Source organism: Armigeres subalbatus, chromosome 2 (genome assembly GCF_024139115.2).
Source record: "Armigeres subalbatus isolate Guangzhou_Male chromosome 2, GZ_Asu_2, whole genome shotgun sequence".
Classification (NCBI taxonomy): Eukaryota; Metazoa; Arthropoda; class Insecta; order Diptera; family Culicidae; genus Armigeres; species Armigeres subalbatus.
The window spans coordinates 67,304,901-67,319,602 of NC_085140.1; positions in this window are offsets into that span (position 1 = coordinate 67,304,901).

A 14,702-nucleotide genomic window follows, 5' to 3' on the forward strand; every position below is an offset into this window, starting at 1 on the left:
CTTACCCGGAAGGTGGAAGGATGATTTTGCTTATGTTACTACTAACTTAAGACTAATAGCTAATCAGAAAAAAAAACTTTAAAAAAAACTAATTTTATTTATTCTATCAGCCCCACTCCGAATCAAGCAGATGGGAGAACAATAAAAACGTTTCTACTTATCTGCCCCTGCTGCTGTAGGTAGCAGCAGTAACAATAGCCTGCTTCACTGGCGTCGCCAGAAGCAGCTACTTCACTCGCCGACAGCGATCGCCTTGGATCCGTAGGTAGGCACCACACAATAGACTCGCACTACCGAACACAATCCGCGATGAGACACAGCACACACGTCTGGCTCGTTCGATCTATCGGCACGGAATGAGCCGAAATCTTTATACTATTTTATTCTTACAAAATAACGTTAGATTAAGTGAACCGAAAGACTCGTGTTTCAATCTGGATAAACTGCAAAGAAATCCACTTGTCACTTTTATTTAAAAGAGGGGAAGTCGAAGAAGAGAATCCTCTCTTGCGACATTCGCCCTTTTACCAGATAGAGCTTGATTTATGGTTTTACGTGCTTCCAAAATGGAATCTTCAGGTAGAAATCAAGTGATTGTAAGTAAAAATAAATATTATTTCATTTTATTTGGCGCAAGTTCCATCCCATCAATCAATTTATCATTTCAGGCGCTGTTTTGGGAAAGGATGGAAGCAACGATCGGCCTTATCCCTCCGCTGGGGAGAAATATTATTGACCTTCAAGGACTATCGGCTGCCAGCTGGCTGGGCGACGTGACCGCTGATGATGTAGCGGCCCTTGAAAATGAAATGCGAAGCAAAGGGAGGAAACATCGTAGAGCTAGAGATGCAAATCAGCAGTTTAGCGAAGGAGAATTACCTTGGAGGTTATGCCGACAATCCCGACGAATTCCGTTTTTCAATGTCGGAGAAGAAATTTAGTCAAGCGATGGTTGCTGCAGCAAAACGGTGCGAGATTCACTTCTTCATTGTAGGGAATAATAGGGAGGAAAAAGAAATGTCTGAGAATGGTATGGCACCTGCTGACCCACGGAAAAATATTGTGTTGGCTGAAAGACTAAGAAACTATTTCAAAAGGTAAGTTTGTATAATTTTCACTTTATTTTTTCATTTTGTCATTAATATCTTATTTTCAGATCATCTTCTAAAACTAATTCCATTTCGGACGACTCATTGAACAACCTCCGAATTCGGAGCGCAACCGGATCTGGAAAATTAGTAGCTTTTGTTACTTGTCCAATTTGCGAAAGGGAGATAAAGGTGGTGAGATATCTGCCTCACTCTTGGTCGGTTTCGAATTTCGCACAGCACATTGACACGCATGAAGGGTACTTACGTTAATCACAGGGAGGGAAGCGAAAAGCCCTAGGACAGCTGTCAGCATTTTCTGAAAATCGAGCCAACAATATTCCAAGTGGTACGTCGGCGCCATCCGCATCCCATTACAGTAAGATCTACCACCGAATCTCTCTGGGGGTTCTACTACAGGTGTGTATTCAGAAAATTACGATTTTTATTATAGTTTTTGTCTAACATTGTACGATTGGACATTCCCAAATAACAATTTCAGGACTTCTTTAATTTATTTAAGTTTTTAACGGTTTTATAAGAGCTGTGTCCAATGCAGCAAGATTACCCGACTAGAAGAGCGTAACAAAAACTGAACAAAATTTTAACATATTGTGATATTTATAACTTATTTTGATACAATTTTGTTCTTAGTAGCCATCACCTTTCAAATTTTGCAACAGGATTTAATCATAATATGATTTAAAAAATGCTTAACACCGAATTGCCCAACAGTAGGCAATTAAAATAGATGTAGCAAAGTCTTCCAGCCATAAATATCATATAAATTTGAAAAGGTTGCCTAATTTGTAATGTTGTTAGTTTCAAGTTATTGAAAAATATTCTTGTTTATATCAAAATGTATAAACTATGGGAAAACAGATGACATTAAATACATATTTTCAATCATAATGTTTCTAATTTTGATGTAGGACTACGTCTGTCTTTTCTATATTGGGGTACACTTGACGATTGCGGAAAACGGGGACCTTCACGAAAATATGTTAGACTTCAAACTTTAATATCTCAGCTGTTTCTCGATGGATTTTAAATTTTTTTGGACCATTCAATCAAGGATAAGTCAACACTTCTATTTATTATCGATAATTGATGAAAAGTTTAGATATAGGTGAATCAACCAATCACGTACATGCATCACTAGCACAGACATCAAAAATTAATCACTTGCGGGTTTGGATCTAATCCTCAGTTTTAACAAGATTCCATGCAGAGCGGACGCATCAAAGCGATCGCAGCGGAGCGGACACAGCATCGCGGAGGTGCTGGTAACATTTTCAATGGAAATCCATCGCATTGGTGGTGGTCCTCGGTGTGTTGCTGCAGATCATTCAACCCCAACGAACCAGCATTTTATATGAAGAAAGGATTGACTACAAAAATAGCACTGTTGCGATCCCGCGCCGCCAGTGGCGATGCTTTTATTATAGGGGGAATGACGGCTTTGGCAGGTTTTGTTCTATTATTGCCAGGGGTTTTTTTTATGACCGATTATGCTCTTTGCATATCAAAGAATATTGTGGCCAAATTTCATAAGATTCGGTCGACAAAAACCCCCTGACAATAATAGATCAAAACCTGCCAAAGCCGTCTGTTCCCCTTTTACATTTATTCTTCTGGGACTGGGACAGAGCCGCCTCGCAGCTTAGTGTTCATTAAGCACTTCCACAGTTATTAACTGCGAGGTTTCTAAGCCAATCCAAAAATTGCCTAGACCGGCACCTGGAATCGAACCCAGTCACCTTCAGCATGGTCTTGCTTTGTAGCCGCGCGTCTTACCGCACGGCTAAGGAGGGCCCTACATTTATTACAAAGGTGAAATATACACCGAAACGTCGGAAAATAGATGCAATAACGTTTTAGATGCTTTATAAGACTGAAAGTGCCGATAATAGTAAAACAAAATTTATTACAAATTATGGTGTCAGTTAGTTGTTGGAAAGGCGCATTGGGGAAAGAAAATTGGTTCTTTTCAGGACTGGCATTTTCTGAACAGAAAGAATTAATTGAGAAAATGTACTGTTTCGGTGGCGTCGGCGTTTGGCGTGGAAGCTTGGTTTCCGTTAGGGATTCAAATTTACGGGCTTAATTTATTGAATACAAGAAAGCTGCTTTCCGGCGCGCGACCCATTTTGATCGAAATTCCGCAAAGAGCGGTTTAACCATTTATAAGGCAGTGGCAACTATATTTCCACCAACAAATTATATGCTTTTTTTCTGTTTATTAACAAGAGCTCTACTTATTATTTCCCATGTAGTTGCTATATTTACTACCTAGTAATCCCCCGATGAATTTGAGCCATAAAAATTGAAATGACAAAAAAAATGCTTTGCCTATCTTGTATATTTGGTTTTTCTTGGTTTTTTTTCACTTATGATGTGTTTTCCAACTAGCACTCTTCGCTAAATAATGTAAGGCACGTTGTGATTTGTTTTACTTAAAACCTATTTTTAATAAAGTTAATCAGTTCAGTGCGGGTTTTCTCTTGCTTCGGACAGCAGAAGGATAGCGCGATCTTCCGAAATATTGTGTTCTGGATTGCGCGGCCGATAATAAGAGTAGCCATCGAACAAGTAAGTGCAGTGCATATTGTAGTCGTCGGGAAAGAAATAAAATATCTATCTTGTGTTCGTTGGCTCATGCGCATGTCGTGCGCGGTCGAAAAAAGCGCGATCTTCAATAGTTTGCTGTAGCCATCGAGAAAGTGAGTCAGAGTGATGCACTTCCGTGCGGTCGTCCAAAACGTGAATCTCCTCAGTTTTCATATGCCACATGGCGTGCATGTTTTAACTTTTACCATGCTTACCAAAGTGAATCCAGATAAATTATCCTTTGTAACTAAAACGATATCCTATCCCAAGACAATCGTGGAGATCCAGAGGTATAGTCGGTCTCTAGTAGCAACGAGAGTCGGACTAACAATCCTTCCATTCATATATGACCGTGAGGACGTGGCCGGCGCCGTTATTGACTTTAAATATTTGAGCTCCCGAAACGTGTACATTGAGAATGGGTAGCTAATCCCAAGCCCCATTCATTGTGTTTTCTGTACAATTTCGCAAGTTCAGTCAATCACGGAGTAGCAACTACGAATTGTGCGGTCATAATGCTCATGCTCATTCTCATCAAACCTAATTTTTTTTAAATCTTTTATTTATTTTTGTTGCATTTTCTTCCGCTTGCAAGGTAGTGGCAAATAACATTATCCGAACGGTCCGTGGCTCGCCCGCGCCGGAAAGCAGCTTTCATATATCTAATGAAGTAATTCCATTAGCCCCACCCCTTCCTTAATCGTTATGAGTGCACATTATATTTACACCCATATCAGATCACAAGGGGCGGGGCTAACGGGCTTAATTTATTGAATTCAAGTAAGCTGCTGACCGGCGCGTGCGAGCCACTTTGGTCTGGATTCCACAAAGAGCGTTTCAACATTCGATGCAGCGGAGCGGACACAGCACGAAGGCGTGGGTAGCAGTGGCAATGCTGAAAATTTATTCCAAATTTTGGAGGCTTAGACTATGTTCAGATTACGAGCTATATCACTTGATATAGCTCATAATCTGAACGTGCTATTAGCGAAAAATAATCGAGTGGTGGTCGGACAATTTTAACGCAATGGGCCGACAAGCGTTTGGATGCAGTTAGTTATTTGAAAGGCGCATTAGAAAAAGAAAATTGGTTCTTATTCGGACCAGCATTTTATGGAAAGAAAGAGTTAATTGCCAAAATTGACTGTTGCGGTGGCATCGGGTTTGGCGTGGTAGCTTGGCTGCTGTTAATGATTCCATCCATTCAAATTTATTGCATCATCTCCCTCCGACGCGCTATCAATTTCGCTAGTTACGATGAACTTCGACTTGTGGACACTGATAAGATTAAAAAACAATTACCTCAAAAAATCTCAGAAGTCCAAACGATGATCGTTTAGGTGCACTTTTCAAGCATATTTCTAAAAAAAACTCGAGGTATCTAAACAAAGGGCCAAACAATTATTATGAAAACTTGTTGAACATGAATTATATTTTAGGGCGCACTACAAATACACCGAAATTATCATTGGTCTATGATGGGGTTGCTACTTCTGATGCTAATACGATCTGCGATGTATTTAACTATAGGACCGAAACTGGCGGAAAAGATTGGTGCTATCAAAAGTAGTCCTCTACGCCAGCGGTTCTCAACCTGGGGTACATGTACCCCTGGGGGTACCTTTGCTGGCCCCAAGGGGTACCTCGAACAAAAATCCGTAATGATGGACGTATTACAATTCCAATCAAAACTAATTTATGAAATTTTGATGCTTCTGCATATTTTCATTACATAACTTTGTCTCAAACTTGTGGCGATCAATAAATCAAAATCAATTCAATCCTGTCATCAACAGCCAGCACAGTGTATGAATGGCTGCGGAATAAAAAATCAAAGTACAAAACTTCGAATTAACAAATTAAAAAAGAAAACTCTTCAATGTAATCTACCTGATCGAAACAAAAAGTTGAATAATATTTAAAGAATATGCTTCGGAACTAAAATCTAGAGTCTAACAGTGCGAAAGTCTCCGTTGCAAAAGGATTCGAAGCATCCTTCTACGTTTCTCGGAAGCCTTCCTCCAAGTAGCCGGGAAGCATTCTCAGATAAAAATATGTTGAGGTTTTAATGTATATTCATGCACACATTTGTAGCATGCAAATAAGCGTAATAGTCAATCTATCTCACTGATCTTTTAAATTGAAATAAATTTAAATTGTTCTTGCTTGTAAAATTCAGTCAAACTTAATTGAATATCGAATACAATTTTACACGTCGTTGAATTTTCAAAACTATTTGTTATGATCCTCCTTTCAAGAGGCCCGCACAGTGTAAAAATGTTACAGCATATATGATGTAACAAAAAGGCTCCGTTCGATTTGACTCATTTTTCCATCACCTTTTAAAACTACAGGTTGTCATTAATATCGGGCTTGTATTCAATATTGCGTACAAGAAAATACATTGAACACCAAAATATGGGTTCAAATATTTCCATGTCACGTAATTTTCAGAATTTTTAACTGTGAGCAAGCCTCCTTTCAAGAGGCCCGGAAGCCTCCTTTCAAGAGGCCCGGAAGCCTCCTTTCAAGAGGCCCGGCAGCCTCCTTTCAAAAGGCCCGGAAGCCTCCTTTCAAGAGGCCCGAAGCCTCCTTTCAAGAGGCCAGGAAGCCTCCTTTCAAGAGGCCCGGAAGCCTCCTTTCAAGAGGCCCGAAGCCTCCTTTCAAGAGGCCAGGAAGCCTCCTTTCAAGAGGCCCGGAAGCCTCCTTTCAAGAGGCCCGAAGCCTCCTTTCAAGAGGCCCGAAGCCTCCTTTCAAGAGGCCCGGAAGCCTCCTTTCAAGAGGCCCGGAAGCCTCCTTTCAAGAGGCCCGGAAGCTTCCTTTCAAGAGGCCCGGAAGCCTCCTTTCAAGAGGCCCGGAAGCCTCCTTTCAAGAGGCCCAGAAGCCTCCTTTCAAGAGGCCCAGAAGCCTCCTTTCAAGAGGCCCAGAAGCCTCCTTTCAAGAGGCCCGGAAGCCTCCTTTCAAGAGGCCCGGAAGCCTCCTTTCAAGAGGCCCGGAAGCCTCCTTTCAAGAGGCCAGGAAAGCCTCCTTTCAAGAGGCCCAGAAGCCTCCTTTCAAGAGGCCAGGAAGCCTCCTTTCAAGAGGCCAGGAAGCCTCCATTCAAGAGGCCTGGAAGCCTCCTTTCAAGAGGCCGGAAGCCTCCTTTTAAGAGGCCCGGAAGCCTCCTTTCAAGAGGCCAGGAAGCCTCCTTTCAAGAGGCCAGAAGCCTCCTTTCAAGAGGCCAGGAAGCCTCCTTTCAAGAGGCCAGAAGCCTCCTTTCAAGAGGCCCAAGCCTCCTTTCAAGAGGCCAGGAAGCCTCCTTTCAAGAGGCCCAGAAGCCTCCTTTCAAGAGGCCCAGAAGCCTCCTTTCAAGAGGCCCAGGAAGCCTCCTTTCAAGAGGCCCGGAAGCCTCCTTTCAAGAGGCCCGAAGCCTCCTTTCAAGAGGCCCGGAAGCCTCCTTTCAAGAGGCCGAAGCCTCCTTTCAAGAGGCCCGGAAGCCTCCTTTCAAGAGGCCCGAAGCCTCCTTTCAAGAGGCCCGGAAGCCTCCTTTCAAGAGGCCCGGAAGCCTCCTTTCAAGAGGCCCAGGCCTCCTTTCAGAGGCCTGGAAGCCTCCTTTCAAGAGGCCCGGAAGCCTCCTTTCAAGAGGCCCGGAAGCCTCCTTTCAAGAGGCCCGGAAGCCTCCTTTCAAGAGGCCAGAAGCCTCCTTTCAAGAGGCCCGGAAGCCTCCTTTCAAGAGGCCCGGAAGCCTCCTTTCAAGAGGCCCGGAAGCCTCCTTTCAAGAGGCCAGGCCTCCTTTCAAGAGGCCCGGAAGCCTCCTTTCAAGAGGCCCGGAAGCCTCCTTTCAAGAGGCCCGGAAGCCCTCCTTTCAAGAGGCCCAGAAGCCTCCTTTCAAGAGGCCCTGAAGCCTCCTTTCAAGAGGCCCAGAAGCCTCCTTTCAAGAGGCCCTGGAAGCCTCCTTTCAAGAGGCCCGGAAGCCTCCTTTCAAGAGGCCCAGAGCCTCCTTTCAAGAGGCCCGGAAGCCTCCTTTCAAGAGGCCCGGAAGCCTCCTTTCAAGAGGCCCAGGAAGCCTCCTTTCAAGAGGCCCGGAAGCCTCCTTTCAAGAGGCCAGAAGCCTCCTTTCAAGAGGCCCGGAAGCCTCCTTTCAAGAGGCCCGGAAGCCTCCTTTCAAGAGGCCCAGGCCTCCTTTCAAGAGGCCAGGAAGCCTCCTTTCAAGAGGCCAGGAAGCCTCCTTTCAAGAGGCCCGAAGCCTCCTTTCAAGAGGCCTGGAAGCCTCCTTTCAAGAGGCCCGGAAGCCTCCTTTCAAGAGGCCAGGCCTCCTTTCAAGAGGCCAGGAAGCCTCCTTTCAAGAGGCCCAAGCCTCCTTTCAAGAGGCCCGGAAGCCTCCTTTCAAGAGGCCCGAAGCCTCCTTTCAAGAGGCCCGGAAGCCTCCTTTCAAGAGGCCCGAAGCCTCCTTTCAAGAGGCCCGGAAGCCTCCTTTCAAGAGGCCCGGAAGCCTCCTTTCAAGAGGCCCGGAAGCCTCCTTTCAAGAGGCCAGGCCTCCTTTCAAGAGGCCCGGAAGCCTCCTTTCAAGAGGCCCGGAAGCCTCCTTTCAAGAGGCCCGGAAGCCTCCTTTCAAGAGGCCCGGAAGCCTCCTTTCGAGGGGCCGGGAAGCCTCCTGTCAAGGGGCCCGGAAGCCGCCTTTCAAGGGGCCAGGAAGCCACCTTTCAAGAGGCCTGAAGCCTCCTTTCAAGAGGCCCGGAAGCCTCCTTTCAAGAGGCCCGAAGCCTCCTTTCAAGAGGCCCGGAAGCCTCCTTTCAAGAGGCGCGGAAGCCTCCTTTCAAGAGGCCCGGAAGCCTCCTTTCAAGAGGCCCGGAAGCCTCCTTTCAAGAGGCCCGGAAGCCTCCTTTCAAGAGGCCAGAAGCCTCCTTTCAAGAGGCAGGAAGCCTCCTTTCAAGAGGCCCGGAAGCCTCCTTTCAAGAGGCCTGGAAGCCTCCTTTCAAGAGGCCTGGAAGCCTCCTTTCAAGAGGCCCAGGCCTCGTTTCAAGAGGCGAGGAAGCCTCCTTTCAAGAGGCCCGGAAGCCTCCTTTCAAGAGGCCCGGAAGCCTCCTTTCAAGAGGCCCGGAAGCCTCCTTTCAAGAGGCCCGGAAGCCTCCTTTCAAGAGGCCCGGAAGCCTCCTTTCAAGAGGCCCGCAGGCCCCCCTTCAAGAGGCCCCGACGCCTCGTTTCAAGACGCCCCGAAGCCTCCTTTCAAGAGGCCCGGAAGCCTCCTTTCAAGAGGCCCGGAAGCCTCCTTTCAAGAGGCCCGGAAGCCTCCTTTCAAGAGGCCCAGAAGCCTCCTTTCAAGAGGCCCGGAAGCCTCCTTTCAAGAGGCCCGGAAGCCTCCTTTCAAGAGGCCCAGAAGCCTCCTTTCAAGAGGCCCGGAAGCCTCCTTTCAAGAGGCCAGAAGCGTACTTTCAAGAGGCCCGGAACCCCCCTTTCCAGAGGCCAGAAGCCTCCCTTTCAAGAGGCCCGGAAGCCTCCTTTCAAGAGGCCCGGAAGCCTCCTTGCAAGGGGCCGGGAAGCGTCCTGTAAGAGGGCCGGGCACGGTCCTCGCAGGAGGCCCAAAAGCCTCCTTTCAAGAGGCCCGGAAGCCTCCTTTCAAGAGGCCCGGACGCCTCCTTTCAAGAGGCCCGGAAGCCTCCTTTCAAGAGGCCCGGAAGCCTCCTTTCAAGAGGCCCGGAATCCTCCTTTCAAGAGGCCCGGAAGCCTCCTTTCAAGAGGCCCGGAAGCCTCCTTTCAAGAGGCCCGGAAGCCTCCTTTCAAGAGGCCCGGAAGCCTCCTTTCAAGAGGCCCGGAAGCCTCCTTTCAAGAGGTCGGAAGCCTCCTTCCAAGAGGCCCGGAAGCCTCCTTACAAGAGGCCCGGAAGCCTCCTTTCAAGAGGCCCGGAAGCCTCCTTACAAGAGGCCCGGAAGCCTCCTTTCAAGAGGCCCGAGGAAGCCTCCTTTCAAGAGGCCTGAAGCCTCCTTTCAAGAGGCCAGGAAGCCTCCTTTCAAGAGGCCCGGAAGCCTCCTTTCAAGAGGCCCAGGAAGCCTCCTTTCAAGAGGCCAGAAGCCTCCTTTCAAGAGGCCCGGAAGCCTCCTTCAAGAGGCCCGGAAGCCTCCTTTTCAAGAGGCCAGGAAGCCTCCTTTCTAGAGGCCCAGAAGCCTCCTTTCAAGAGACCCGGAAGCATTCTTTCAAGAGGCCAGGAAGCCTCCTTTCAAGAGGCCCAGGCCTCCTTTCAAGAGGCCCGGAAGCCTCCTTTCAAGAGGCCCAGGAAGCCTCCTTTCAAGAGGCCAGAAGCCTCCTTTCAAGAGGCCCGGAAGCCTCCTTTCAAGAGGCCCGGAAGCCTCCTTTCAAGAGGCCCGAAGCCTCCTTTCAAGAGGCCAGGCCTCCTTTCAAGAGGGCCAGGAAGCCTCCTTTCAAGAGGCCCGGAAGCCCCCTCTCAAGAGGCCAGGCGGCCTCCTTACAAGAGGCCCGAGTGCCTCCGTTCGCGAGGCCGGGAAGCCTCCTTTCAAGAGGCCCGGAAGCCTCCTTTCAAGAGGCCCGGAAGCCTCCTTTCAAGAGGCCCGGAAGCCTCCTTTCAAGAGGCCAGAAGCCTCCTTTCAAGAGGCCCAGAAGCCTCCTTTCAAGAGGCCCGGAAGCCTCCTTTCAAGAGGCCCGGAAGCCTCCTTTCAAGAGGCCCGGAAGCCTCCTTTCAAGAGGCCGGGAAGCCGCCTTTCAAGAGGCCGGGAAGCCTCCTTTCAAGAGGCCCGGAAGCCTCCTTTCAAGAGGCCTGGAAGCCTCCTTTCAAGAGGCCCGGAAGCCTCCTTTCAAGAGGCCCGAAGCCTCCTTTCAAGAGGCCAGGAAGCCTCCTTTCAAGAGGCCCGAAGCCTCCTTTCAAGAGGCCCGGAAGCCTCTTTTCAAGAGGCCTGGAAGCCTCCTTTCAAGAGGCCCGGAAGCCTCCTTTCAAGAGGCCCGGAAGCCTCCTTTCAAGAGGCCCGGAAGCCTCCTTTCAAGAGGCCCGGAAGCCTCCTTTCAAGAGGCCCGGAAGCCTCCCTCCAAGACGCCCGAAAGCCTCCTTCAAGAGCCCCGGAAGCCTCCTTTCAAGAGGCCAGGAAGCCTCCTTTCAAGAGGCCCAGAAGCCTCCTTTCAGAGGCCCGGAAGCCTCCTTTCAAGAGGCCCGGAAGCCTCCTTTCAAGAGGCCCGGAAGCCTCCTTTCAAGAGGCCCGGAAGCCTCCTTTCAAGAGGCCCGGAAGCCTCCTTTCAAGAGGCCTGGAAGCCTCCTTTCAAGAGGCCCAGAAGCCTCCTTTAAAGAGGCCCGTAAGCCTCCTTTCAAGAGGCCCGGAAACCTCCTTCCAAGAGGCTCGGAAGCCTCCTTCCAAGAGGCTAGGAAGCCTCCTTACAAGAGGCTCGGAAGCCTCCTTCAAAGAGGCCCGGAAGGCCCTCCTTTCAAGAGGCCCGGAAGCCTCCTTTCAAGAGGCCCGGAAGCCTCCTTTCAAGAGGCCCGGAAGCCTCCTTTCAAGAGGCCCGGAAGCCTCCTTTCAAGAGGCCCGGAAGCCTCCTTTCAAGAGGCCGGAAGCCTCCTTTCAAGAGGCCCGGAAGCCTCCTTTCAAGAGGCCCGGAAGCCTCCTTTCAAGAGGCCCGGAAGCCTCCTTTCAAGAGGCCCGCAAGCCTCCTTTCAAGAGGCCTGGAAGCCTCCTTTCAAGAGGCCCGGAAGCCTCCTTTCAAGAGGCCCGGAAGCCTCCTTTCAAGAGGCCCGGAGGGCTCCTTTCAAGAGGCCCGGAAGCCTCCTTTCAAGAGGCCCGGAAGCCTCCTTTCAAGAGGCCCGGAAGCCTCCTTTCAAGAGGCCCGGAAGCCTCCTTTCAAGAGGCCCGGAAGCCTCCTTTCAAGAGGCCCGGAAGCCTCCTTTCAAGAGGCCCGGAAGCCTCCTTTCAAGAGGCCCTGGAAGCCTCCTTTCAAGAGGCCCTGGAAGCCTCCTTTCAAGAGGCCCGGAAGCCTCCCTTCAAGAGGCCCGGAAGCCTCCTTTCAAGAGGCCCGGAAGCCTCCTTTCAAGAGGCCAGGAAGCCTCCTTTAAAGAGGCCCAGAAGCCTCCTTTAAAGAGGCCCAGAAGCCTCCTTTCAAGAGGCCCGGAAGCCTCCTTTCAAGAGGCCCGGAAGCCTCCTTTCAAGAGGCCCGGAAGCCTCCTTTCAAGAGGCCCGGAAGCCTCCTTTCAAGAGGCCCGGAAGCCTGCTTTCAAGAGGCCCGGAAGCCTGCTTTCAAGAGGCCCGGAAGCCTGCTTTCAAGAGGCCCGGAAGCCTGCTTTCAAGAGGCCCGGAAGCCTCCTTTCAAGAGGCCCGGAAGCCTCCTTTCAATAGACCCGAAAGCCTCCTTTCAAGAGGCCCGGAAGCATCCTTTTAAGAGGGTCAGGAGCTTTCTTTCAAAAGGCCCAGAAGACTTCTTTTACGGCAAATGCTGGGTAAAGCGTACCATTGGTACTTCGCGTACCTGAAGGAATAAAATAGACCCCATCTCGCGGTCCTTAGCCTCTTACCCAGCAACTCCTATCCCTACCTCCCCGCGGTGCTGGCCGGGATACGAGCAACCTTAGGGAAGATCGGGTAACCAACCCCGGTGGGAACTATGGTCGTATGCTGACAGGGAAGGGGGGGTTTGCTCCTCTCCGGAGGTGCAAATCTTATTGAGCGTCTGTTCTCCATGTCAGGATCGGCTCACAACAGCGTCTGTTCTCCATGTTAGGGGCGGCTGATCATCGTCCGAGTGCCAGCGAGGGACTCTAAGTGAAACTGTGCGCCATGGTCCACCGGAAATTTAGGGGGTTTGGTGTCAGGCCCTGCAAGCCAGCCTTTAAAAAATCATAAGCAACGAACAATCAACAAGAGAGTACGGACCGGAACCATCGGCGAAGACCACTGCGACGAAAAGGACTAGCGATTGGAAACTCGGTTCGTGGAACTGCAAATCTCTCAACTTCATCGGGAGCACACGCATACTCGCCGATGTGCTCAAGGACCGTGGATTCGGCATCGTAGCGCTGCAGGAGGTTTGTTGGAAGGGATCAATGGTGCGAACGTTTAGAGGTAATCATACCATCTACCAGAGCTGCGGCAACACACATGAGCTGGGAACAGCTTTCATAGTGATGGGCGATATGCAAAGGCGCGTGATCGGGTGGTGGCCGATCAATGAAAGAATGTGCAGGTTGAGGATCAAAGGCCGGTTCTTCAACTTCAGCATAATCAACGTCCATAGCCCACACTCCGGAAGCACTGATGATGATAAGGACGCATTCTACGCGCAGCTGGAACGTGAGTACGACAGCTGCCCAAGCCACGACGTCAAAATCATCATAGGAGATTTGAACGCTCAGGTTGGCCAAGAGGAGGAGTCTAGACCGACTATTGGAAAGTTCAGCGCTCACCGGCTGACGAACGAAAACGGCCTACGACTAATTGATTTCGCCGCCTCCAAGAATATGGCCATTCGTAGCACCTACTTCCAACACAGCCTCCCGTATCGGTACACCTGGAGATCACCTCTGCAGACAGAATCACAAATCGACCACGTTATGATTGATGGACGGCACTTCTCCGACATTATCGACGTCTGGACATATTGTGGCACTAACATCGACTCTGACCACTATCTGGTGATGGTTAAACTGCGCCCAAAACTATCCGTCATCAACAATGTTCGGTACCGACGACCGCCGCGGTACGACCTAGAGCGACTGGAAGCAACCTGATGTCGCCACTGCATACGCGCAGCATCTCGAGGCAGCGTTGCCGGAAGAGGGTGAGCTCGATGGGGCCCCTCTTGAGGACTGCTGGAGTACAGTTAAAGCAGCCATTAACGACGCAGCGGAGAACAACGTCGGGTATATGGGTCGAAGTCGACGGAACGATTGGTTCGACGAAGAGTGCAGACAGATTCTGGAGGAGAAGGACGCAGCGCGGGCGGTCGCGCTGCAGCAAGGTACCCGGCAGAACGTGGAACGTTATAGACGGAAGCGGAGACAACAGACCCGCCTTTTTCAGGAGAAGAAACGCCGCCTGGAAGAGGCGGAGTGCGAGGAGATGGAACAGCTGTGCCGTTCTCAAGATACACGCAAGTTCTATCAGAAGCTCAACGCATCCCGCAAAGGCTTCGTGCCGCGAGCCGAAATGTGTCGGGATAAGGATGGGAGCATCTTGACGGACGAACGTGTGGTGATTGAAAGGTGGAAGCAGCATTACGAGGAACATTTGTATGGCGCTGAGAGTACAGGCAGTGAAAGTTAAGGCAGCGGAGGAGATGACCACGCCAGTTCAGCGAACGATGGAAGCCAACCAGTCTCCACCTTGAGGGAAGTTATGGATGCCCTTCAACAGCTAAAGATCAATAAAGCAGCTGGTAAGGATGGTATCGGAGCTGAGCTCATCAAGATGGGCCCGGAAACGCTGGCCACTTGCCTGCACAAACTGATAGTCAGAATCTGTGAAACTGAACAGCTACCAGATGAGTGGAAGGAAGGGGTTATATGCCCCATCTACAAGAAAGGCGACAAACTGGAGTGTGAGAACTTTCGAGCGATCACCATCCTTAATGCCGCCTACAAAGTGATATCCCAGATCATCTTCCGTCGTCTGTCACCATTAGTCAACGAGTTCGTGGGAAGTTATCAAGCCGGCTTCGTTGACGGCCGCTCGACAACGGACAAGATCTTTACTGTAAGGCAAATCCTTCAACAATGCTGTGAATATAAGGTCACAACGCACCATCTGTTCATTGATTTCAAGGCGGCATACGACAGTATAGACCGCGTAGAGCTATGGAAAATTATGGACGAGAACAGCTTCCCTGAGAAGCTTACCAGACTGATCAAAGCAACGGTGGATGGTGTGCAAAACTGTGTGAAGATTTCGGGCGAACACTCCAGTTCGTTCGAATCGCGCCGGGGACTAAGACAAGGTGATGGACTTTCGTGCCTGTTGTTCAACATTGCGTTAGAAGGTGTCATGCGGAGAGCCGGGTGTAACAGCCGGGGTACGATTTTCAACAGATCCAGTCAAT